The sequence below is a fragment of the Haliaeetus leucocephalus genome, unplaced genomic scaffold (genome assembly GCF_000737465.1).
Source record: "Haliaeetus leucocephalus isolate CR32 unplaced genomic scaffold, Haliaeetus_leucocephalus-4.0 Scaffold428, whole genome shotgun sequence".
Classification (NCBI taxonomy): Eukaryota; Metazoa; Chordata; class Aves; order Accipitriformes; family Accipitridae; genus Haliaeetus; species Haliaeetus leucocephalus.
Genome location: NW_010972864.1, coordinates 7481023 through 7508705, shown reverse-complemented (window position 1 = coordinate 7508705; position 27683 = coordinate 7481023).

Sequence of the window (27683 nt, the reverse complement as noted above, 5' to 3'; positions counted from 1 at the left end):
GGCAGGGTTCCTTGTTATGCAGAGTTCGTCGTTAAGCAGATCTTGCCTCATTTTCACGGCATCACCCACTACAATGTTTGAGGTATCAACTCTTTCAGTCTCTCACAGGGTCACAGCCTCCTTCAGGCATTCACCTGCTCCAGTGTGGGGTCCTACCCAGGCTGCAGGTGGATTCTGCTCCACCACAGACCTCCATGGGACCACCATGGTCTTCACCACGGGCTTCTTCATGGGGGAATCTCTGCTCTGGCACCTGGAGCACCTCCTCCCCCTCCTTCTTCACTGACCTTGGTGTCTGCAGGGCTGTTTCTCTCACATGTTCTCATTCCTCTCTCTGGCTGCAGTTGCTGTGCTGCAGCAACTTTTTTTCCCTTCTTAAATCTGTTATCGCAGAGGCGTTAGCACCGTTGCTGATGGGCTCGGTCTTGGCCAGCGGCGGGTCCATCTTGGAGCTGGCTAGCATTGGCTCTGTTGGACATAGGGGAAGCTTCTAGCAGCTTCTCCCAGAAGCCACCCCTGTAGCCCCTCCCCCACCAAAACCTTGCCACACAAACCCAACAGAAGCCATTGATTAAGAGTTGCATTTACAGCCTGGACAACCTAATATTTGCTAATAGAGGTGTCCACCACCACTTACTGTTGTGCAAACAAAGGTGACCGATTGGTGAGTTTAACACATTGCTCGTTTTAGAAGACATTATGAAACTGAAAAGCCGGTCGAAGAAACTCTCTAAGACTCATCCTGGAGTTTTAGAAAGCAGGCATTCTTTATTGCAGCGCTGGATGCACAGGGGATAATTCCACCTAGTGTGCGTGCCACAGCTTCAGCACAAACAGGTTATATGGAGTAACAATTACATATTAATCAGATTAGTATACATATACATAAAAATTATTGTAACTGATTATTTTAGTACTGCCTACATCCAATCATGTGCAATGACAAATTCATTTGAGTCGAAGGGCTGCTTTTATGACCACCGACCCATTTGAGATTCTGTTGGCTGTCCTTGCAGTCTTTGTTCTTGTCCTTGTTCTTTGATCTTGAAGCTTAATGCAGCTTCAATCACATGTGGTCAGTTTCAGCATTGTTCTCATCTGGCGTACAGGAACATCTAGTCATAAGAGCAAAGAACTGCAAAACTTATGAGTAACTACCTCTACTAGTTAATTACTTGGCTATACTTTTGTCTATAGTTTCAATCATCGTGTTAGTATAAGATTTCTAATAATTATTTACCAAATCTCACTTTTACAGTCACTTAGCAGCAAACCAGTTTCCACGGCTGGTACAAAATATTAAAACCATCAAAATATTTAGATATACCATACAGAATGTATGGACATATGCTATCAGTTACAGCTATTCATGCCAGTTAGGTCAGACTCTCTAGGAAATAGCTCTCACTTTATTATTATAACTTATAAATGATAAAAAATATTCAACAAGGAGAATTTTTTAACTAATGTAATTTCAACCAATCGCATATTCACAGTTTTATCTGGAATCATGTAAGCACTTAAAACTGGTAAGAAAATGTAACTGCAATAAAGAATCAGTTGTATGTTATGATAATTTGGAGATAAGGATTTTATTTGTTTTCAGAGATGATTGATGGCATTCATATACCTAATGTCAGGATAACAGAAAAAGAGATTTAAACTGAAATGAGAATCATTCTGGAAGGAATTTTTGGTAGTGACACTTTTCAGAAATGTTTGAAAATTTCTGCAGTTCTTCCACAATTGTGAAAAACAGTTTTATTTTTTTCCTTTCAGAGGAAATGATGGGATTCTTACAGTTGGTGAGCACAGCCTAAGACTTATGCAATTTTCAGTGCATGAACTGTAGTACTTCCTGCAAAGAGGTCTGTTCTGATTTTATGCTGTCTGTCTGTGTTCAGTTTTGGGACCCTCACTACAGAAAAGACATTGAGTTGCTGGAGTGTGTCCAGAGAAGGGCAACCAAGTTGGTGAGGGGTCTGGAGCACAAGTCTCATGAGGAGCAGCTGAAGGAACTGGTGTTGTTTAGCCTGGAGAAAAGGAGGCTGAGGGGAGACCTTATCGCTCTCTACAACTATCTGAAAGGAGGGGTGTGGTGAGGTGGGTGCTGGTCTCTTCTATCAAATAACTAGTGTTAGGACAAGAGGAAATGGCCTTAGTTGCACCAGGGGAGGTTTATATTGGATATTAGAGAAAATTTCTTTACTGCAAGGGTTGTCAGGCATTTGAACAGGCTGCCCAGGGAAGTGGTGGAGTCACCATCTCTGGAGGTGTTAAAAAACCGCGTAGATGTGGCACTTCAGGACATGGTTTAGTGGGCATGGTGGTGTTGGGTTGACAGTTGGACTTGACCTTAAAGGTCTTTTCCAACCTAAACGATTCTATGATTCTATGATTCTATAAATCCGGGCAATGTTGAACTCAACTCTGAATCCTAAACCATAATCTCAGTCTCATCTGTATAAAACCAGGCTACTGACTTCATTGCTACTAGTCTTAATCAACAGCAAAGTGTGACTCTAAATCTTCACCAATAATGTCCCCTTCCCAGCTATTTGCTATCTACACTAATACACAAAATAATTACCTTCATTACTTTCTTCTTCCATGTCTTCCCCCTTCTCTGTTAGAACCTTAGGCTGATGTATTATGCTAATCAACTTACATGTAATTGTTTCCTTGGCCTGAAATCGCAAAAGCATATGATAGTAACAGAATACTAAGAGGTTTCATGGTAGATGGAGCTTCAGCCTGTCTTAAGCATGAATAAAATGCTAAATATCTGCTGAGTATCCAGGACAGTCACTGAACTCAGTGAGGCATATCTCAGAAAGGCAGGTTTCTTAGTTTTATCTTTTTTACCTTTTACATTATACTGCCTTTTATTTCTCTAATACTAGATTTTACTTATTTTGGTATTTCACCTTTTTATGCAAACTCATGAACAACTGTGTATTTTGCCATCATAGAGTATTCTGCTTCCCGTAGTTCATTTTCCTTTATCGGCTGTCACTGTTACAGACATAATTTTACTTTTTCTGGTCTTGTTTCATTAAGAAACTAAAGCCTACAATGTCAGCTTCTTTTTCAATTTCTATTTTGTCTTACTAGTGTCTGAATAAACTACTTTTATATTGAAATATTTGCGTCCTGAGCCATCTTCTGTACTTCTCAGAAATATGAGAAATTCAGTATGTAAGAAATTCAGTATATATGAAAATTCAGTTTGATTATTTTTTTCTTTTTTTCAGCCTGTTCAAGGGCCAACTCATACTGTGAGTGCTCATTAGGTCATTTTCTATGACTTAGGAATTACTTGCCAGATTTTCATGAAGCAATGTTTAACTTGGGTCTTCAGTATTATCTTAGTATGTTATCTACACAGAGTAATTGCCAGAAAGAAATCCAAATCTTGTTTTCCTACATGTGTATTTTCCATTACCCTCTATAGAAACTATGGATATTGTTTTAGCCATGAAAAGAACTCCATCATGACTCATTTTTCATTCAGCCTTAGTGGAATTTGCCGACACACAAAAAAGGAATTTTCTGACTTTATATATATGCAGTGTAGTCATCTTTATCTGAGCTACCCATCTGAACTACTTTTATAGTCCATTGGGAAAAATTGCCAATCCTAAAGTAAAGTTCCTCTGACCCATGTCATCTGCAATAGCATGACATGAACTTCATGTCTGAAGTATCTTTGTCCTTACAGTAACTGTTTAGGGAGATTCCTAGTCTACATTGTGGATGTCTACACTGTGTCAGCAGAATTTCTTCTTACTTCTCATGTCTGAAGTATTCCACTGCTATTCCTCTTCTCTAGTTGAGCCATGCAGTAGACTGCAGAGTCTCATTGTTTTATTTTGTTTCTTCTCCCAGTGTTGAAATTACTGCTAGTAACACATGGCACCCTTTTAGTGGCATCTGCCCCTCTGTGTGTGAGATAGTTCTAGTCTTCTCCAAACAGCTGCCTCCTGCAGAGTCCACGTGCTGCCTCCTGCAGAGTCCAGCATCTGCATACCTGTCTCTGGGGGACGAATACATGGAAGCAACATGGCCAAGGTTTTGCACTTTTCCACTCTATTCTAGCCTCCAACAGCCTCTGTCCATACTGAGAAGTAATTAAGTCCATGATAACAGTGGTAACCTACTGAGGGATATGTGAAACCAGCCATTATACTTTTCTCATTTAAAACTAAGTGGACTTGCTAATCTAATTTCCATGTTGGCTTCATTTTGGACAGAAAAGCAAAGATGGGTGAGATGTTTTAATTAGCAGGCCCACTATGCAGGCTGTAGTATCAGATAACAAATGTACCTTCAGCTAATCAGTATGCTGCTCTGTAGCTTTCTCCACATAAGCATCCCAGCCTTCCCCTCCAATATCAAGAGACTGTCATCTTGTATGAACGGTTCAAATGATTCTTCAGAGACTCTTTGTAGAGGCACAATAGAATAGATAGCAGCACAAAAAAACTGGCCTTTTAGGATGCTATACTCTCTCTTTACTTAGTGCATTCTGTGAGGTCCAATTGTTATCTTCCAGGACCATCTATCTATGAATATATTTCATAGCATTGATCTGAGGAGGATATATAGCTAGTGAGTTAATTATGCAGTTAGATCATGTACTAATTAAAGTGACTGTTAAGTGTTGGCCTACTCCTGAAGAAAAAAATAGAAGGCAGAGATTTAGTAACAGGCTTGCTAGAAGATTCTGATGTAATGAAGATCATAAAGAATTATTTCATTTGATATTTTATCATATAATATGGTGGGAAAAGTAAAGAGTCAAATGGAAGAGGCTTAGAGGAAGCCTCTAAGGCTGCAATAAAAGGAGAAATTGTTAGCACTGGTATACTTGAAAAGAGAGGAAAACCAAAATCAATTGATAGACTTCATGGCTTTGAAAGCTAAGCAGAATAAAATACATTTTGAAAAGGAGCTGATATATACAACTGTAGGAGTAAGGGACAAAGTAAATGCCTTCAGTATGTAAGAAGATTGAAAATTCTTTGAAGCTTACACTGGATCTTTCATGAGGGAGGAGTAAAGCTAACAGGCTGCTATCTTATAAACTTAGCCCAAATAGAAGTGCTGAATAAAGATCCAAAATGATGAAAGGAACTTATCACATTCTTCTCCTATAGGAATTGTCATAGAATTCTGGAATTTAACTAAGACTGGTAATGATTAATGCTCTATGCCGTCTCACAAATCCAGAAATTTGTTTTAGGAGGCTTTCAACTGAGAGCTTCTTCAACTTAACTAAAAGATTGAACTGTGATTCAAGATCGATTTATTACTTTCTAAGAATATTTCTTGGTTCTTGTAGGATCACAAGATGATACCCCACGTTCTTACAAAAACCCTTTAAAATATACTGCTAAGATTTTTACAAGAAAGCTAAGTGTATAATAGGGTCTCCCAAAACCTTAAAAACCATCAAAATAAATAGACAGATAAATAAATAAATAAATAATCCCATTTCACTAAAACAAGTGAAAGGGTTAAAATACTTTGAGTTTCACTTTGTCTTCCTTGCCACTTCCTCTGAACACTAATCTTTTGTCATATAAGCTACTGGAAGATTGCAAAATTGTCTCAATTCTGTAAATAGAGCATAGATGACAAAAAGGAATCCAGCCAACCCTGCACTTATCTCTGAATGAAAATTAATTTGCTCCAAGGTTGAAATGTGTGTGTGTGTGTGTGTGTATGGGTTTGAGGTGCCTCATAGCTGCTCAGAGCTGGAGTGACCAGAGCTTCAGTTCAAGCACCAGCAATGTTTAGAAAGGAAGGGACTTCATCAGTCTCGGTCCTCAATAGATCAAAATAGATGAATGAATGCACAGTTTCTCATGGGTTGTAGTTTGTGCAGTGTGTTGAAGGCCTTCAGAAGTCTGCATCACAGCTGTGCCCCCACTTACTCAAACACACTTTACTGATACACTGTGGACTGAGCCTTCAAACCTTAAACTTCTCTGGGAAAGTGAGGTGAATAAATGTCTGTATTTTTGGTAGATCACTCTGAAGCAGGGATCACACTCACCTGTAGGGACAGGGGACTGTGTTTGTGTTGTCTTTTTTGGATGTGGAAGTTGTGGATAATAATTTTACTAAACACTATTTTGATGGTATTTGAACCAGTCATAGACCTTTATAGCCTTATTGACAGTCATTGCCATTTACAAGTAAATGCAAAATAATCTGTGATTTGCAATTAACCTTTTCTTACAAGTCATAGTACTGCTCTGAAAATTTTATAGCTAGATGGTACATCTGCACAGCAGTAGAAGGCAAGACCAGAGCAGGTATATCTGTATTCCAGCCAGCTTTATCATACCCTGCTTTGGTATCAGGTAAATATAAACTGCAGAATTACCAATTTCAACCATCAACTCTGTCTGCAGCATGCTGGACAGGTTTCTACAGCCATATTGACTTCCATTCGTAAGACAAAAACTCTGGGTGGAGAAGGAGGATCATGAACATGGGCAGTGAAGCTCCCTTTAAGAAAGTGGCAGCAGGGAGTACAGCTTGACAGGTCACATTTAAGAGCCAGTTTAATAGACAGAAACACAGTAAGATTTTTAATAGCCTCTAAACCAGGCAGAACTGCCTCCAGCACTGTCCTGGAATAAACATCAGTTTAATTTTTCATACGCTGCAATCCTTTTTTCCTTCTAGCCATTCCTGTTGCAACCTGGTAAACCTGACCTGCAAAGGGACAGCATTTCTGAGCCAGGAGGTGTGTATAGTGCATGCAGAATTTGTTCCATATTACCCAAGAAAGAAAAAATTATTTTAAAGTTAAACCCCATTAGATTTCCCATTATTGTGTGGGCTGTTTTGCAATTCATGTTATACTAGTTTTTGTGAAATATCGAGAGTTTCGTTTGTTAGAGAATGGTCCAAAGCAGCCATTATGTTAATGGTAAAACTAGAGGAAGCATTTTTTGTCAAAACAGCAGTCACACGCTAGAGCATGTTTCAGTTCATGCTAGGTGAAAATGTTCTTCAAACTACCATGTCACCTGCTAGAAATGAGGATTTTGAAGAATGACCTCCTTATGTCTTTCCCTCTACCAAATGCAATTAACTGTTCAAAGCAGAAAGATTTTTTTAATTCCTTCAAGTTTTAGAGTGCCAGTTTTCTCCCCCAGGAATATAGGAAAGGAACCATCAGTCCAAGTCACACCTACCATGGATGTCAAATCATATAACGCCATTGCTTAAATAAGGAGTATTTCTTTGATACCCTTATAAATAAGAGGTGACTCACTTGAAAAACAATTCTAAAATAATTAAATTTATAGGTTTATTTTCTATTTCATCGGATTTCAGGCAACATCTGTAGGTATTGGCTTAAGGTGGCTAATGCCAAGAATTTATAGTCTTGAGAAAATTTATTTGTTCATTACCTGGAAGGTGTTATTCTCATTATTTTTTAAACTATATATCTCACATGTTTAACAATTATTTCAGATGCTTCCATGTTTTCTTTCACTGAACACATTTTATGTGCCTCTCAGTAAATTTATTGATCTTTCTGAATGATTTATTTGCAAAAAGTTGTTAATTACAAGTTTGACCATACAAATCTATCTTAACCTGAGTTCTAGAATTAGTCATCAAGGTTCACAGCCATACAGCTGCTAGACAGAAATGGGCCTCATGAACTTCCTCGTGAAGTTCAACAAAAGCAAGTACAAGGTACACCTGGGATGGATGTGGTGGGTTGACCCCAGCCAGTAGCCAAGAACCTACACAACTGCTTGCTCACTTCCAACCTTCCACCCCACAGTGGGACAGGGGAGAAAATAGGAAGAATGGAAGATGGAAAACTCATGGGTCTAGATGGATAGCTTAATAGGTGAAGGAAAAAAAAAACAAACCACAAAGCAAAGGAAATCTCTGAGCACCACCCACAGGCAGACCAATGCCCAGCCAGTCTCCAAACAGCAGCCACTTTGGGGGGTCGGGGGGGAACCAATAAAAAAAACCCAACACTTTCTTCCTCTACCCCAGTTTTTATTGCTGAACATGACATTATATAGTATAGAATATCTCTTTGGCCAATTCAGGTCAACTGTCCTGGCTGTGTCCCTTCCCAACTTCTTGCCCACCTCCAGCTGACTCTTGAGGGGGGTAGGAAGAAGAGATCCTTGATGCTGTGCAAGCACTGTTCAGCAACAGCTAAAACAGTTGGTGTGCTGTCAATACTGTTTGAGCTGCAAATCCAAAACACAGCACGGTAGGGGCTGCTATGCAGAAAGTTAACTCCATCCCAGTTAGACCCAGTACAATGGAATAACCTCATGTAACAGTACGATTGGGAAAGCAGCTCCACAGAGAAGGATCTGGATGTCCCAGTGGGCAAGATGACCATGACTTAGCAATGCATCCTTCCTGTTTAGGCTGGAGAATAAGGGTTAATTGAAGACCTATTGCTGTTTAAAATATTTGATCAGAGGATATGGAGAAGATGAAGCTAGACTCTTCTTGGAGGTGCATGGGAATAGGACAATTGACACAAGTTAGAGTATGGGAAATTCTAATCAAATACTAGGTGGTTTGTTTGTTTGTCTGGTTTTTATCATAAGTGTGGGATGGCCTTGAATTAATGAGACCTGTTTTGAGCAGGGAATTAAACTAGATGATCTCTGTAGTACCAACCTAAATTATGATTCTGTGGTTCTAGCCCTGGTTCAGGAAATATTTAATCCTATACTTGCACCTGTCTCTTTCAGATAAATATCTTAAGATAATGGTTAGCTGTTAGTCAGGGTGGACTGAAATCAGTGGGAGGATGGGTATATATTTAAGTAGTTTTCTGAACAGGGATAGATTCCTCCATGAGGGCTTAGATACACAGGAAATTAAACTACATTCTGATAAATTTTGTTTATAAAGCATAAGTTCTATCTCTCTCTGTCTCTTTTTGCACACTTGTGCAAATACCACAAAGACAATTCCTTCATGAGGATCCTTGTGAAGTCTTACAGTTGGGACTGTAACAAGGGTACTTTATAAGCAAACTACAGCATGCAGATTTCTACCACAACAAAAGTCTTCCACTATCAGCAGTCTACCTTAAACTGGTATTTTTTGGTTTGGAAGGACAGAGGAGTGGTTTAAAGCCTGAACAGAAAAGCTTATGGCTGAATTTTGTTCACTAAGAGCAAACATTTGCAGTGTGGTAGATTTTTAGAGGAGCACTGGAAGAAGGCATCCAGTTCTCACTGATTTTCAGTAAGAATTTAAGTATCTAACTGTCCCATGTGCCTCTGAAGAATATGCCTTTTTTTTAACTATCAGGTTCCCTCTGCAATATTTCTGTTACAGGTGGCAAATTAAGCCAAATATGAAACTGCCATTTATTATGGCAAATATCTGCATGTGGGCCTATTCTTACTTCTGTGTGTTCAAATTATATCAAAACAACTGAGGAAAAAAGCTTATACTCACAGAGAATCAGTACCAATCTCTGTGTTTACTGTATGCCCCCAAATGGGGAGCATGAGTGACCAGAAAGGGTATGGAAACATGCTGTGGGAGGGCAGGGTCTCCACCTCCCAGGACCAGAAACTTTGAGACCAAAGCAGATGTGAAAGAAGATAACATCATCTAGGAGACTGCAGGGTTGCAAAGAAACTATGAAAGCACAGCTACTGCTTCCTAGATCTGGCCGGATTCAGCATCAAAGCCACAGCAGCACTGGGGCGGAGGGGTCATGCACAGATTCCTCCCATTTCCCTGGCAAAGCAGGTAACTAAGGCAGTCACACAGGTGGGCTAGTGGGGGAGGTGGGGGGTGGCAGCAGAGGGGACTCCACCTTGCTCGTACCAATGCTGAGCAATGCTGAGGTTAGTACTGTATAGTTACATACTTCTATTTGAAAGGAGCTTGCTCCTGCACTCATTTCCTATATGCTAGGTGTTTGCTACTGAGTCACAAATAAATTTTCAGATATTTGCAAATGTGAAAATGATAAGTGGAATTTACAGTTGTTTAATGTTTTATACAATTTTATGTGTTTGTAGTTATTCAACGTAACAGGTTAATTGCAAATTGTAGTTCTTAGTGGCATGATGGAAAATCTTAAATTGTGATATGTTCTACCAAAACAGCATTTCCTTTTAATGCATCTTTACTTCTGCAAAAATACTCTCAACTCTTAATCAAAATACCAATTATCAAAAGCAGTAGTTAATATTTCTGTGTGTTTTCTGTAATTTTGCACATGCAATTTAATTTCAAACTGCTAATCCAAAACACATAGCCATCAGACCTACCTCTTTTTTCCCCCATAATCGTATTACAGGAATAGCCAGACCGCGATGGCCTGCCTACTTAGATACCAGAGATTAAATCCTGGCCTAATTAAGATGCTGACAAAATGTTTTATTGTTTCTGAAGGGAGTGAGCAGAATACTCAGTGTCAGGAGATTAGTCTGTGTCCTGGGGGTGGAAGGAAAGAAACGTGGAATGAGTTGACACCACAAAGCTCAATTTCTAAAGTGGCCCAAGCAAGGGATCAGCTCTGTCAGGAAAAATGCACACACATGTGTGCGCACACACGTGCACCATCAACCGAGGGCTTTCACATCCACTTGTGAGCATCAGACACCAATGAGAGCAGCCCACAGCAATATTGCAGTATATCTTTCCAGCAGTTTCCACTATTGGTGTCCCATCCGTTGCTGGTCCATGGCACAGCTCACCAGAGTCAGGCAGTTTGTGTTGTACTCAGCTCTTGGCCAAAGTGAGACCATGCACTGTTGTCTCTCAGGCACTTTATGTTGCAAAGATTTGAGGAACTGGGATTTCCCCTTCTGGATTTGGTGCTTCTTCTCTTCCCAGCCACTCCGAGTTTCCAACAAGTTTAAGGTAAGACACTAAAGACTGCTCTCTCAAGCCATCTTTCTTCCAGTCCTCTGCAGGCTGAAACCTTCAGGCACCGAAGCCTCAGAACATTGTGTTGAATGAAGGCCTAATTTTCAGTCCATTTTAGGAAATCATTAATGTTATTTGCAGTGTTTCTTCTTCCCTGACAGTACAACATGCTCTGTTTTATCCATTTTTAGTCCGTCTTTAATTTACATTGGATTATTTCTGTCTTTTAAAATGTTTCTTTTCAGTCTTTAATTTAAACACAAGCTCTCCACCCATAAAGAATAATAAAAAAATGTTGTCTGTAGCTTTTCTCCCCATTTCCTTAACAGAAAATGGTTATTGTGATTGTCTAAGCTCTGATGAGCACATTGTATCATTAAAATCAGCCTCCAAGTTATCTAGAATTTTTCTGTAAGATCAATATATAATTTCTAGAGATAAGTTAAATTAATTGTATTTGCCTAGTAAGATAAAAAATCAGAGTATGTAAGTGTTTGCATGTTTTATTTAAAGCTGTGTTCATCAGTTGCTAAATTTCAGCTTTAATATTCCATATGATGCTGCAGAACTCTTGACTAGTGTATTATGTATTTGAAGCCTGTGTTACATTCCAAAGTCATCAAAATGTCAATCATTTGTTACAACAGTCTGCTCCTTTTTTATCAGTTCTCTGTATTATTAGGACACAGATGCAATCACACTTAGTGCTGGCGTGGGTGTGTACCTGATCTGCCTTCCTCCCTCATAGATCTGCTCCTTTCCTAGGCATTGATGAAAAGCAACACACAGAGGTAAAATTAAATTCTAATCTGTTGGCCAATCTACACTGGCAAGTATTGACACTCCTGGCACTTGTCTGGCATTCTCATGCTGGAAAAAATAACAGCTGCTTATCAATGATGTATTAGAGATGGGCACAAACCAACTGGTGTACACATTCACATAAGGAGAAAACATTCATTGGTAAAGTGATTCCCCTGCCTTCTACTATGTACATAGCGTACATCTGTATCTTCTGTGGTAACTGCTTGGTTTCAGACTCAAGGTCATAGAGGTAAGTGCCTGGAGTTAGTTGCAGCCGTACTGTCAGTAGAGACACTACTTGAATATGAGCAGTCCAGGTTTTTCTTACCTGGAGAGTCAGCTGGTTCCCTCAAAGCTAGAGCCTAGATGGTTCCCTCAAAGCTAGAGCCTAGATGCCAGCCAGCAGGTTGTTGGTGTGAGTGATCAGGAGGCTGGGCTCAGCTAGAGTGGCAATATCATCTGCATGGCTTATGCCTGTGCTATTTGGTATACGAGTCTCTTACTGATTTCCAGATTCTGTTAAAAGTAGGAGCTGGAATTCGTATCAGATATCAATCCTGTTTATGCCATTGCAACTCAGATGCTAAGGAATGAAAAGTCTGCTATGGAACTAAAACTTCCATAAACAAATACTGCTAAACACATACCAAATTGCTGTCATAGCAAAGGGAGTTTGAAATTCAGGACAAATGCTTGCTAATTCAACAGTGAGTTAAACAACCTCTTCAAAATTAAAACTCAGGCCAGCTCAACATTACATGAAAAGGATACATTTGTTCATTCCAGCTAGTCAGATTTGAAGAAATTCTTATTTAGTTGGGGTAAATATAGCCAGAGTAACTCCATTTTGCTTAAAGAACAGGTGACATGCTAACCTTTCTGTTTCATCCTTCCCTTATTAATACGAAGATACGTAAAGTCAGACAGACCCTTGATTACCGTGGTTAGGGTACCGCACACAAACGGATGTGAGAAAAATAAAGATATGCCACATTTGGAAATGATATCTGCATGGAGGGGTCCAGAGCACCTGGGAGGGCATGAGGCCATAGGGGAATAAACACTGCACAGTGCACTGCAGGGTGTGCACTGGCACACTCAGGTATCCTCCAGACAGGGTGCCCCAGCCTGCCTCTGAGGATGCACGGAAGGTGAGGTGAAAGATCAGGTCTTCCACTTGGTTTTCCAGCTGAATCACAGAGCTGCATCCAAAATCTTGGGATTATACAGTGCAAATGTCAGGGAGTATAGCCTTGTAGGCAGAGTCATGGATGCTATAAGAGGACAATCTTTTAACACTGGCCCTATCTTAACAGACCTGAAATATTTTGCCACTCTTGTCCTAGACAGACAATTTAGTATTATTTTCCATGCATAAAGTATGAAGAGAGTGAGAGACTCCATAAAATAAGTAATGGACTACCTCAAGTAAAGTAATAGATAAGTTAAATGGATTACAAATGTCAGTGTTGCACTCATCAATTTCACTGGCCCTCGGTCTTACCTTGCAAACTTGAAGTGAATAAATTAGTTTATGCAGAACTGTAGATCACAGTGTAGCACACTTAATTATTCCTCAGAGCATCTCTTTCAGATGAAACTGGAGAAGCTTCTGGTTGTGTTGCATATCTGGTAAGATTCTGAGATTCATTTCAGCATTTCTGTGGTGTCTTGCTTAGACTGTAGTAGTAATCCTGCAGCACACTAGACATTTTCCAAACTGAAGTCCATACTCCAGGGGCTTTTTAGTCACAATGTACTGTCTGAAAATATTTCCATTACAAATAATGTTGCAATTACCCAGGCTGTTTAGGTTCTGTTTGTTTCCTGAGCATGCATATTTGCTCAATGTTTGAGGCAGTGCCATAGAGCACAAACAAAATGCTCAGTGCCACTGTTACTGCAGAGGTGTACACCCCTCCAGAATGGGCAGATCGGAGGACATCCTCTTGAAGAAGTGCTCCTGAAGGGCCCTAACTCACCAGAGATACATAGAGGTGCAAAAGGTGCTGAGAGCTTGCCAGGGAATAGCGATTTACACTATTTACTTGCGAATTCCAGGTTAGAAAATAGCCTCCGAGTTTGCAGAAGCTTGTTTATAATTCTAACAGACTCGGGGCGGGGGGGCCAAGGGGGACAGAAAGTGCCAGGTATGCCCAGAAGGAGTAAAACAGTGAAAGGAACCATTTGAGAGTAGAAAAAAAATGTTACTGGTAAGAAATGCTATGCTCTGCTGCACATTTCAGATATGCCACAGATTCAAAAAGGTCATTGCCAAGAGCTGTTTCCTCTGTTGCAGGGACACAGTAAATACGTGAAATGGCCCTGAGGGCAAGGCTGGTAAGACTTAGTACAAACATGTTTGATCTGCAGGGTTTTTGTCTCTCCTTTCAGAACTGTTTTTTTGTTCTGTCCTGTAATAAAGATGTTAGTCACAGCGATTTGCAGGCAAACTGTATTTTTAAAACAGAAAATATGAGATCTTAGAAATGGAAATAAGAGCAAGGGAGGAGATTTGTTTAAGGAAATGAGTCTGTCAGCTGACACAGGGAAAAATAATTGAATAAGAGTTGAAGCTGAGCATTTTTGTTTTCTCAAGGAAAGGCAATGGCCAAGTTTTGAACATCTTCAGGCAAAGCTTTATGCTTAATCTTTCTGTCAGGTGTTAGCACAAGCAGAGGAGGGCTGATTTTCAACAGGTACATATTATCTTTAATAAATAGGACTTACAACATAAAACAACAGTGTTACAGCTTGATCACCACTTTAAACTTCCTTTATCTCCAGGTTCACTGCACATTACTTAGTTTGGTTAGTTTACACAGTGGAGCAAACAATATTCCTGTGGTTCTGAGCACCAAATCTGCATTTCAAACATGAGAAACTGCACTTATGAGGGAAAACATAGCAAGTCTTTCTAGCTGAATGAGAAATAGATATTGTGACATGCTATGTCATATCCCTGTACCATCCAAAAGGTTGATCTTCTGTACCCCATCACAGTTCAGTTCCCAGTATGCAGATTTCCATTCATTTTTTTATCAGTGGATAGGTGATACTGTTCCAAAGTCTTGAAACTGCCAGGTGGTCCTTTCATTTTGTTCCAGGGATCGCTTGATATTCTTTTCCATGTAACCTAGTTATGATTACCTAGAGAAAATAACTGACCTCACTGAAGGTCAGCGTGCTTCAGCTGCCCCCATAGTTTCAGCAAATAAAGTAGGGGTTTTTTCTGTTTTGTTTTGTTTTCTGCGTTATTCCCATTCAAGGAACAACTTAATGCATATGCTATACCTCAAAGTCTTTAGAGAATGTCAATGATCTGATAGGCAGGAAGGTGATACTGGCTCACTAAATCCTATTTTCCAATCACTGGGTTCATATCTCTCAACCAATTGTCTGATTGCTTCTATCTAGTTTCTGCCCAGCTATTCTGTGGCTCCAGAAGCTACTTACTCTAGAAGCTGTTCAAGTAGTGGGCTAGTAGAGAGTTCCTTTCCTCCTGAGCTATGCACTTAACGTACCACCTTTCTGTTTTGTAACAGCTCTGTCACCTTAGTAGACATGGCTGAAATTTGTTTCAGGTACTGAGTTACACAGAAGACCTTGTTGGTCATCACTGTTTTAAGCATCAGCAGTTTCGCTTTATTACAGTAGCAGTAAAAGACCACTGGACTAGCATGTTTGCACAGCTACTCTGACCAGTGAATGCAGGGGATATGGCTAAAGCACCTGGGAGTCACATACCTAGACCCAAATTTGAGTAAGACTCCTTACAGGCATGAAGGGAGCTTTCATTTCATATCGTCTGAGTCACCATTTAGCCCTCAGTGATCTCCAGCTTCCTAAAATGCGTTCTGCATGTCTCCTGTGTTAGTTTTCAGAGAGTGAAGTGTTTGTGCTATTTAAACCAGAGCTAGGTTAAGGCCTCAAAGGGAAATTGCATGTAGGAGTGCCGTTCTTGTTAATGGCATTGTTGTGTATATATCTCTGCATGCAACACTTAACAATGTAGACAAGTACTTTAACAAACAATTCTCACACATTAGATCATGTTCAATCATATATGCAAAGGCAAATGTGATTCTGCCATGATGATTTTGAACAACGAATCCCTTTAAGCACGCAAACACACGTTAATAGCATTTGGCTTTTATTCCACTTACACCTGCTTATGAGAAACATGCTATCATTCTTAGCAGAAGCTGTTCTATTAATATACATTTAATGAAAGTTTACTGCTGACTATTCAATTAAAAATAGCACAGCAGTGTCTGAAACTTTGAATTTTAGTTCACATTGTTTCTAGTAAGTCTTTGAAACAAGTCTATACTATCAGGTAAGGCCTTGATCTGCAGACCTGCTCTTGAGAGGTATGGAGAAACCTTAGATGATGTTACAAACCTGCTAGGGTGAATCAAATATTAAAAAAATTATTTCTAGAGGACTTTTAAAATTAGTTTACAACACTATATGAGGCAGTGTCTTGTTTTAAAAAAGTCCAAGGAAGGATTTTGCATAACTTTTTTTTTTTGGGGGGGGGGGGGGGGGGCAGCCTGTAGATGAGATACAGAACTTTCTTCTACAAACCGCAGTCGGAATTTTAGTTCCTTACAATCTGGAAAATAAGCCACCTAGAGGAGAGTTTCTCTTTCTAATAAATTTGCATCTGAGAGGTAATTAAAGGTATTTAACAAAAATATCCATGTTTCACTATAAATGGCATTACAAGTTGTAATAGAGAAGGCACATGTGAATAGACAGGTGTGGAAGGATTAATAGCAACATATCTTCCTATGACCTGCAACTCATCCCCACTTGACAAAAATCAGACCCAATATGGGGAAAAGAAAGAGAGAAATACTCAAGTGCACTTACAAAAGACTGGCTTGCCCATGCTAGAATACCATGTGGAGCCAGGCTGTTGCACGGTGTTACAGGACATGTGCCCAAGCCTGCTCCTGGCATAATAAAACAAGATGGGAGGGGATGAGAGGTGGAGAGAAGAACAGAAAGGGACGGTAAGTCTACATGGATGGCACCAGGCAGAGGCACAGATAATAGCAGACATTTCTAGTGAGTTATGGCAACCTCAACATGGAGTTCTTTATGTCACTCATGTAAAGGAAGTCCCAGTACTAATAAAGGTAGAGCCCACAGAGCAAATACTAATACAGACGGGGGAGCAGACACATGTGCATATATATTGCTGACCTGCATTAGTAGCCAATGGTCTTGCAGCTTGTTTTTCAGTGTAAAAATGGTGTAGAAGAGGTTTATTATTCTGAGAGAAACTTAGAATTAAATAATGGTTTACGAGATTTGTTTTGGCACTTTTTATTACTCTGATGTGACTTGACATTAGTATTAGAGGACAGCACCCTTAGTGAGCTGGTTTATGATCTCAGTATTTTAAAAGAGTTATTAAGCTGACATAATTATTTTTTCAAGTAAGGCAAGGTAAAAAATAGGTGGTAGGTATCTGCAGCTGAAAACAGTCACTTTTTATTTCAATAAAACTTTTTACTGTGTGTTTAGTTAACTTAAGCATTTGCAATTCTTTCATGGTCCTCTGAGAGGCTGATTGATTGTGACGTGGCTCCTGGATCAATATTGCTGTAGCATACCAAACAGTTGCCAGTGAGTTGTGCAATTGCTTTACAGAAAGCAATCTGTCACTTTTCCCTGTCTTGCAGATATGCTAATTCAGCTCTTTTTCTGGATGCAAAGTATTTCCTCCAAGAGTGATATCTGTGTATACGTAAAGTGCTTTCATTGGCATATTTTTTCTGAATACCTGAGTACTTAATGAATGAAGTACATTCAGTATCAAAATGGAAACTGCAAGTTTTAATAGCGCTATTTTGCTCTAGTCTCTAGCCGATATAAAAAGTTCTCCAGATTCAGGATACAGCATTGCATCTTCGCTTGTGCTTCAGCTGCGGAATATTTGTTTTGGCTACTGTTAATCAGGTTATTAACCATTGTTTGAAGAAGCAGCCTTACAGAGCAGTTCCTTGTGGTTTCTTGCTTTGTGTAAGAGGGGTTTTTGTCTTGATGCCTCATTATATACCATGCTTTTAAAAGCTTCGGTAAAGAATAGTGTTTTGCACTTGGAACAAGGAAAGAAAGGGCTGAAGTTTTCCTTATTATCTGTGGAAATCTATTAGTCCTTTAGAAGCTTTATGAGGCATTGTAAGATCAGCTAGTAGCAGAGAAAAAGTCTGCAATCATCTTCTTAGCAGAGTAACTTATACATCCTGTTCTATTTCCATTTTTCTTAAGGCTATAGCTTTCATATCCGCCTGGACTGTCTCATAATCAAACCAAGGAGGAGCAAAACTTTGTAAATATTACTGAGGCTTGATCTGTATTGCATAGGGTAGAATGCATCTTCTGGCTAATCCTAGAGAGACTGTGATGCTTTATTAAAGCTCAACATCCCAGGCAAGTTAAAAAAATGTTTACTGTGGACCAGCTTTTCAATGGGACCTCACTGTACACAACAGAAGGTAAAGCTGAACAGGGGAGATGCACTATAACAGTATCTGTGCTATCAATTTTGTCTCAGCTTTTAACTACAATACAATGCAAGGTTGTTACGTTACTGGTATTTTGAAAGCATTTCTCTTTTGGGCCACTGTGCATTCTGAAATGAAAATCTGAAACCCATTTTTAAATAAGAAGATATATGGCTATGGTAATTTATTGTTTTCTACCCATTCTTCTGCTGTGGTAAAACAAAAGTACCAGTTTCAGTTTGGACTAAAACTGCTCTTCTGAAATGATGCCTACATATTATAATTATGTGTATTCAAGACAAAAATCTTTATTTGGCTCATTCGAAGTATTACAGAAGCAAGTTATGACCTTTTTTCTTGCAGGCTATAGTGTCAGATAAAAGCCTTTGCTTCTCTAATGGCTAACAAGTCTTTAAACTAGATATTAAAACATTCTGCAGAGCACTGGAACATAAAATTTCCTTATGAAAGTAATATTGTCAGTATAAATCAAATTCTAAGTCTAAAGACACAGGAATAAAGACATTTATAGAGTGCCCACATACAAAATTAAAATTAACATATTAAAATATATTTGATTACAGCAACAATAAATTTAAATCATGTCTGTAGCAGCAGCAGCAGCAGCAGATGCTTTCAACAAGAGGAGGAACAAATACTCTCAAATGATGTTCAAATAGTGAATACATGATCAAGCTAATTCTCAGGAATATACTGGTTTGAGCACCTGTAGAAACATGTGTAAAGCTCAATTCATTTATAGTTTATTGCAAAATCTTTTTGTGTGCCTGTATTGCTAGCTGTACTTTATAGTCATGCAAAATAAATTGAAAATGAGATTACTCAGAAAAAGTCTGTTCCAATAATTGGTTCAAAAAGGTGCCATACAAAATGAACACATGAAAAACCAGTAATTTATTGCATTTGAATTTAGTGAGACTTATAAGAGCACCTGTATCTTAAATAATATAATATTTGTATCATTAGTTGTTATTGTTTAAACTGAAGAAAAAGTCAGTGCTTAAAATTAGAATATAAACCTTGGTAATAAGCAAAGCTTAGTCGGGTATGTTTATTTCTTTAAACACCCTGACGCCTCCAAGAGTACAGTAGCCTTTCACCAGTCCAGATCGATATAGCCAAAGCTAAATTTAGACCCTTGGAATTTGATCATGAAATGGTTGTTTAGAGCTAACTTGTTACTGAATTCTTCCTGTGTCCTTTCTTTTCTTTAGCAAAAATTTCACTTTGAGAACTTGTTTCTTTTATGACAGTATCTATCTTTCTAGCTCTCATAAGGGAAAAAAATGAAGTATCTTTCCTGCTTTGGGTGACGATAGATTTAAGAAGATTGTTGCTGCCAAGGACAGGTGTGGAATACAAAGCAAATAACTTAATGATTAAGATTGCTTTTTTGGAACAAGTAGTACAATGGAACATGAACATGTGAAAATATGTTTTAAAGCAGAAACCGCTTTAACTTGCTGCATCCTGCATCACATCAACCCAATTGAAAATATGTATCATATGCCTATGCCTATGCCTGTTCTTAAACATTCTGTTTTAAACCACCCAGGACTTACTAGCAGCACAAGAAAGTTCTGAATAAACTTAATTTCCTTGATATTACACAGACTGAGCACAGATTTGCCTGTGAGGTATGCAACTCCGGTTGAGGTCAGCCAAAATTCTGTAGTCTCACTACAGATCAAGACTGAATGTTCAAGTGTCTAGTGCTAATTTATGTCTTTTTCTGCGTGGGTACAAAAGGAGAAAAGCACAGGAACACTTGCCAAGCAGCACCTATCCAGAACAGTTGTGTGGAGTCTCTATGATAAAAAGCCAAAAGAAGTTCAAATTTCTGACCATATGAAAATGCCCATACCTCAAATATACTCCTCCGAAGGGTAAGGAGTAACCACAATTCCCTGTGATAGCCTAGCTTTAACGTGTTACTGCTTCCTACAACTCTGACAATTGTTAAGAGGAGGTGTAGCAGTCATCACCCTGAGTTAGACGGCAATGCCTGTCATCTAGCAGGTAAATGACAGGTGAGAGTTTTCAACTCTTTCTGCTTTATGCCCTGGCCCTCAGGAGTCTCACAACAGTTCTGTCTGCCTCTGAAGACAGAGATGCAGGCAGCTCATGAGAAAGATAAGTTTTCTGTGGGTTGGATGGGTCCATTGTTTACCTGAAGCTCTAGAGATTTTAGCTTTCATGATATGAATCTACATGGATGGGTGAAGACAAGTTAAGGTAAATTCAGTTCCTAATGGCTAATACTCCAGTGCTCCCAAAGCTCATTTAAAGAGCTAAACATTTCTTCCCTACAGTTCATTATAGTGCCTGAGCACTCTGCAGAAACAATTTCTTACTCCTTTATAGAAGGAGATGTTATTGACATTACTTTTATTTAACCTTCAATAGTACCTTAATTGTGCTTTTCAGTTGCAAAGACAGACCACAAGAGAGATCTCTCTTTGAAGGAACAGACATTAGAATTTTTTTGGCAGACTTCTAATTTGGCAAATCAATGACCAGCATGTATTTTAAGATGTGTAGCTTTAAGTATTCAGGACTGAAAACATGGACCTAAAATTTATGGCTATCTCACGACAGCTATGTCTGAAACTAGGGTAAATAATATCCTGGAAAAAAAGTTAAATACTTTGTGACAGGACCTAAATTCAGCCAAAGACTTGAGAGGAACTTGTCTGCTATTTTTCTTAAGGAGAACACGTAAAAAGGAACACAAGATAGAAAAGCTTTCCAAGCACAGCAAGTTTCTGATCTATTGACAGATCAAAAATAAAATGCTCTGGGAACACATACATCCTCCAAAGCCAGTGGGCCCTTGCGGGTTTTTCCAAATTTAATCTCAGTCCAGCAGCTTCCAGTGGCATTTAGGGTTGCAGGAAATAACATCCTGTACTGGGTTTGTGTGGCAAGGTTTTGGTAGCAGGGGTTACCGGGGTGGCTTCTGTGAGAAGCTGCTAGAAGCTTCCCCTATGTCCAACAGAACCAATACCAGCCAGCTCCAAGATGGACCCACTGCTGGCCAAGGCCGAGCCCATCAGCGATAGTGGTAGCGCCTCTGGGATAACAGATTTAAGAAGGAAAAAAAGTTGCAGGTCACACAGAAACTGCAGCTGGAGAGAGGAGTGACAACATGTGAGAGAACCAACCCTTCAGACCCCAAGGTCAGTGAAGAAGGAGGGGAGGAGATGCTCCAGGTGCCAGAGCAGAGATTCCCCTGCAGCCCGTGGTGAAGACCCTGGTGAGGCAGGCTGTCCCCCTGCAGCCCATGGAGGTCCACAGTGGAGCAGATATCCACCTGCAGCCCGGGGAGGACCCTACGCCGGAGCAGGTGGGTTCCCGAAGGAGGCTGTGACCCCGTGGGAAGCCCACACTGGAGCAGGCTCCTGGCAGGACCTGCAGATCTGTGGAGAGAGGAGCCCACGCTGGAGCAGGTTTTCTGGCAGGACTTGTGACCCTGTGGGGGACCCACGCTGGAGCAGTCTGTGCCTGAAGGACTGCACCCTGTGGGAAGGGACCCCACACTGGAGCAGGGGAAGAGAGTGATGAGTCCTGCCCCTGAAGAGGATGAAGCAGCAGAGACAACGTGTGATGAACTGACCCCAACCCCCATTCCCCATCCCCCTGCGCCACTGTGGGGGTAGGTAGAGAGTCTGGGAGTGAAGTTGTGCCTGGGAAGAAGGGAGGGATGGAGGAAGGTGTTTTAAGATTTGGGTTTATTTCTCATTACCCTACTCTGGTTGATTGGCAATAAATTAAGTTAATTTTCTCCAAGTCGAGTCTGTTTTGCCCGTGATGGTAATTGGTTGAGTGATCTCTCCCTGTCCTTATCTCGACCCACAAGCCCTTTGTTATATTTTTTCTCCCCTGTCCAGCTGAGGTGGGGGAATGATAGAGCGGCTTTAGTGGGCACCTGGCGTCCAGCCAGGGTCAACCTGCCACACATCCCCACAGAGTCCATAGGAAGCACCTCTCTTTTCATCGCCTTCAAAGCCTGACTGTGTGTGTGCTCCCTGTTGCAGTTTCCTTTCCACATCCCCTCTGCTTCTTCACACCCAACAGCCTTGGTGTTCACCCATATACACCCTGGCACACACACTGAGGTGTTTTTCACATTGCTAATTCATCCACCTGTGGAAGAATTGTGATGTATATAAACTCAATAATAGTGATTGCTTCTTCTGTAAAGAAGATTCCCAATGACTCCTGATCATTATTCATATGATTGGCTATCTGAATAAAGACATTGTCACGTGAATGGGTAAAGTAATTTGGCAGAAAATAAACCCCCTTGCATTCCAGCTTATCCTCAGATATCAGAGGGGCTGGGGGTGGCCAGGTTTAGATTCTGAGTGATATCTAATTTGGCACTATTAGTCCAGTCATGTTCAACTTACTGAACTCTCACGATTATGGATGCACTAATAGCGCACTGCACTTTCAGCTTAGTTGCACTCCATGGACTCACATGGCCAGACTTGGAGAGTTTGGTGACCCCCAATGAGAAACTTTTATGGCTAGCTTAACCAATAATGCAGTTTATTAAAGCAACAGAAATACAGGTTCTTATGGATTGCTGGTGATAAATACACTGTCTGCAAAAGCATGTGCAAACACTGAGATTATGAATAATACAGCGTGTGAAATCAGAAAAGCAACTCTATATAGAGAGATTTCTAAGTTTTCCGACTAAGCACTTAGTACAGTCTGGATCTTACCCAAAGGCCTTCCTATGGGGGGGAAGAGAGGCTCAGCCCGTTGACTGATCCCAGGAGTCAGAGGTAGTCTGTGATGGTATCTTCCCTGATTTGTTTTCGATGATGCCTTCCCTAACATTCCCCCTTTCTTAAGCCATTTTTTATACAATTCTTTACCTTCAAGGCGGAGCTTGAGTGACTCCAGTCATACATACTTTTATTATGATTGGTATAAAATTCTCTCACTTTGCTTTTAAAGGTATAGATTAACAAAATTCAGAGCCCAGGCTCAGTGAGGGGTGGTCGCACTTTGGAGGCAGGTAGTCTTTGGATGGAGGTGTGTTTTGGTATTATAATGACATTATAATGAGCAAAGTTCACACAAAGGACAGCATTTTGTCAAAATATGACAGACTGTTGGCCCAGGGTGGCAAATATGCAGCTCATCAGTACGATAGTACCATGAAGTTCCCATCTCTGCAGTGATTCACAGAGCCTGGCCACGGAGTCTTCCCTCTGCTCTACCCTCCATGCTATTTTGCAGGCAGTGTTGTATAGGGAACCACTGTGGAATGGATCCCTTGCATACCAGTTGCATTCCACTCTGAAAGCTTCTTCGATGTTATACCTTTCCTTAATGTGTGAACAATGCTGTACCTTTAATATAGGTTTAATTTCTAAGTCACCTCCAGTAATTATTCCACAGACATGGATAAACATCACAGTGTATTTAAGTTTCCTTTAATTCAGTAAATTTCTTAGCTCAGTAATAATCTCACTGAGATAAATTAAGTCAAAAGTTTCATTTTATTTAATCCTCGCAAGCTCTTTCTTTATGTGCCAATGAGATGTTTCTTTTCTGAAAGCTTAATGATTATTGCACAGTGATTATGTATATACAAGGTATGATAGAGCAAAATTCTGTTTTAATTAAGTTATGATTATTGTATCAGAAATTTCTGAAGGCAGTAAATAGTACCAAGCTTGCACAGCTGATAACAAATAGTTTAAACTCTTGCCTGTTGCCTTAATTTATAAGTTCACTGTGGGGAGGAGGGACTTTAAAGCCAATATTATGGAACAGCCTCAAAATATTATAACCTGTTGGTTTTGAATGTTTCAAAGGAGATGGCCTTCAAGACTTACAAAGAGTCAGTTAACTTCTATTACGTATTTCTAATATATGTGTAGGTAATTTTAGGTTCTGCATGAATAACAAAGCTTTGGTTGGAATGTGATTTTCTGTTCAAATTTTTTTAATTCCTGTACAATGGTCTACAAGCAATGTTTCTGATGCTTCTAATAAATGTTGTAATATTAAAACCTGTAGAAAATCTACTTGCTTCAGTTCACTCATGTATAATAATTGCTTTTAGCTTGAGCTTATGCTAGCAGTCTCTGACAAAGAACAGATGGTGGAGACTTTCAGATTTAGAGATTTCACTCAGGGTTGTATACATTATTGAAGCCTGGAGTCTGGACTAGGAGTCTGAAACAAAATTTAAATGATGGTCAGAATTGTTTTAAATATACTTCATTAGCTCTAATCTGAGTACCCACTGCTTCTTACCTGAGATAGCAAGTCAAGGTGAGAAAAAAGCAAGGTCATTTAATTAAAAACCTAGTTTGAAGCTAGTTTAAAATAAATTAAAGAAGCTTTTTCTTTTGCTATAAGTAAGGACTCTAATTCCAATTAACATTAGAAAAAAAACCCACAATAGCAACTTATAAATGAATCATAAGGTCTGATGCTGCATGTCTTGTTCTGGTAAAGGTGTCAGGATAAGTGATGTGAGTGCTAATAAATTGTGGGTGTGGGCCTCCTTACATACGGAGAAAAAAAAAATCAAACCTTATTTCTAGAAGCAGAAGTATATCAGATTTTTTTTTCATAAATAAAAGTTTAGTTTAACAGATCTTCATATTTTCAAATTCCCGTAAAATTTTGAGCTATTCCTGGCTTCACATCCTGAACACAAGAAAGCCACAAATCAAAGATGGACCTATTTGCTTTCTTCTTAAACTAGATTTTTGTCAAGGAGGTGAGAGGAAGAGACATTGTAGAAATGCATCTGTTTCTCATTAGGAACAACACAAAACATTTGGAAAAGTTTTCCAAAAATGGAAAATCAAAGAAAGGGAGAGAAAGGAGGCTGGAAAAAAGTTAACTTCTCTTACTGAAGAGATCATAATTTTCAGAAATATTTGAGTAGTCATTTGAAAGGGAAATGAGAGAAAAGTTGAAAGAAAAGTCAAGTTATGTTTGTGTGGTCTAAAGTATTATTTCTAGTCAGAATGAGATGCTAATTAAAGATAGGAAGTGTTAATATTAGACCTGAGAAGCCAAACAACTGAAAATTTGATGAGAATGGGTTTTCACAAAAAGAAAAAAAAAAGTTTCATCTTTCTAAATTTTTCTAAAATAAGTTTTATCGCCTTTTGGACATATAAAAATGGCTTGAATTCCATGTTACTTCATGCAGTTTTTTAAAGGAGAACTCTCATACAGTTTTCAAGGAGTCCTAAACAATCTAGCTTAAAAAAAAATAACGGTATTATCAATAAGAGAAAAGGTCAGTTTTACAACAGATATCATTCTCTGGGCTTAACCAGAAGAATTGTTCTTTGCATCTACAGACAGTTTAAAAATACTCCGATCCCAAGTATTTGGCAGCAGATCTGATGTCTAATCCTCTTCAGTCTTGCATGAGAGCAAAGGATGAGAATGTTACTTTTCACAGGCACAGCAGAGGTCTACACATCTTTAGAGCTTTTGGGGTACAGCTTCACTCTCTTTTTCAGAAGAGAAAGTAGCTTCAGATCTAAAACAAGTTACCATGGAATTAGTCAGATTCATAATCACTGGAAGTTTGGTTAAGTAAAATTGGAAATTTTAAAGTAAATTATAATTTTGATATAATCAGTCAAGAATTTCATCTCAGAAGGCACAATAGAACTACAAGTTCTGAAAATTACAGTATTCTAATAAAACACTACCATATTCAAAACCACTATAAATATTTCTAATAACAATACAGCTTTTTACTGCCTAAAGAAATGGCACCAGGAGGTAACAACAGTAGACTAGTCTAGATAAACAAGTTAATGTGATTTGTACTTTGGACCTGGTTCAGGCACAGTCCCTGTCTACACTAACATCAAGCCTCATCCTGGAAGCCAGCAGTTCTATATCTGTCATATTTGTAACTCTAATTCCTGAGTAAGTGCTGATGTAGCCCTGAGGAGCTGCTTCACAGTTTAAGAGCAGTTGATATGCTCTCATATTCACTGGGTATGAACAATTTAAGCTTTCTCATCTTAAAAAGAAAACTATGCAAATAACAATAATTATTGTTACTGTCCACAGTTAATCTCTTTTTCCTGGAGATAGCTGGTTTGCATAAACTAGAAATGTGGAAATTGGTTGCCTTCTTGATTGCCTCCCTGCCAGGGCTGTTTTCCCCACTTTATTATAGTTGCCGTCTCTAATTGTTTTATATGCAAGCAAGCTATTAATTTCCAGCAGCAATCTGTGAATTAGTATAAAGGCTTATGTTTCTTATGTCAGAAGATTCTCATTAAATAAATCCATTATTTTCTGTTGTTGCACATTTTTTATTGAGCTAACTTCTCTCTTTCTTTTCCTGATTTTGATATCTTCCATATACATCAATATTACCAGTTTTTGTCTTTTTCTGAGGGGAGGGGGTCACTTATTTACCATTTATTGAAACAAGAACTATCAGCCCATAAATATTTGTCTTTTACAATTAAAAGTCTTTCCACCTATCAAGTCTTTAAAAAGACACTGTCCTTTCAGCTCCCTTTTCTTTGTCAAACTTGTAGAAATGTGTCTAAAAAAAAATTCAAAGAACAATTTCACCACAACTATATGCAGAATATTTATCTTTAATTTTGATAATATGGTTAAGCTTCAAGATCAAAGAACAAGGACAAGAACAAAGACTGCAAGGACAGCCAACAGAATCTCAAATGGGTCGGTGGTCATAAAAGCAGCCCTTCAACTCAAATGAATTCGTCATTGCACATGATCGGATGTACGCAGTACTATGATAATCAGTTACAATAATTTTTATGTATATGTATACTAATCTGATTAATATGTAATTGTTACTCCATATAACCTGTTTGTGCTGAAGCTGTGGCATGCACACTTGGTGGAATTATCCCCTGTGCATCCAGCGCTGCAATAAAGAATGCCTGCTTTCTAAAACTCCAAAACGAGTCTTAAGAGAGTTTCTTCGACCGACTTTTCAGTATCACCATCACTGCTGGACAGCCGTTAGCCATCCTGCTTGGGAGATTTGATTCTCCATGCAAGTGTTACCCTACACCAAGGTTCCAGTAAATTATTATTTTTTCCTTTTAACAAACACTTTGTCCAAATGCCTGTGCAACAAGGCCAGGTTTGGATATCAGTACAGTATAGCAACAAATAAAATTGTATTTCCTGCTTTCCCCAGGTCTTTTTCAGCACTATTGCCTTAAGCTTCCTCATTCTAATGGCAGAAGGCATATTTCTCCAATTTTCCAATAATTCCTTTTGAGTCAGGCACCTTGCAGGTAAGGTTTCATGAAAAAGAATATTTTCAGGTTGTGGCAGGACATGCATGTGTTATGGAATTAGTTCTGCAGCAATTACATTACTTCTTAACTGTTTTATGAAGGATTTTTGCTTCAGAACAGATTTGTCATG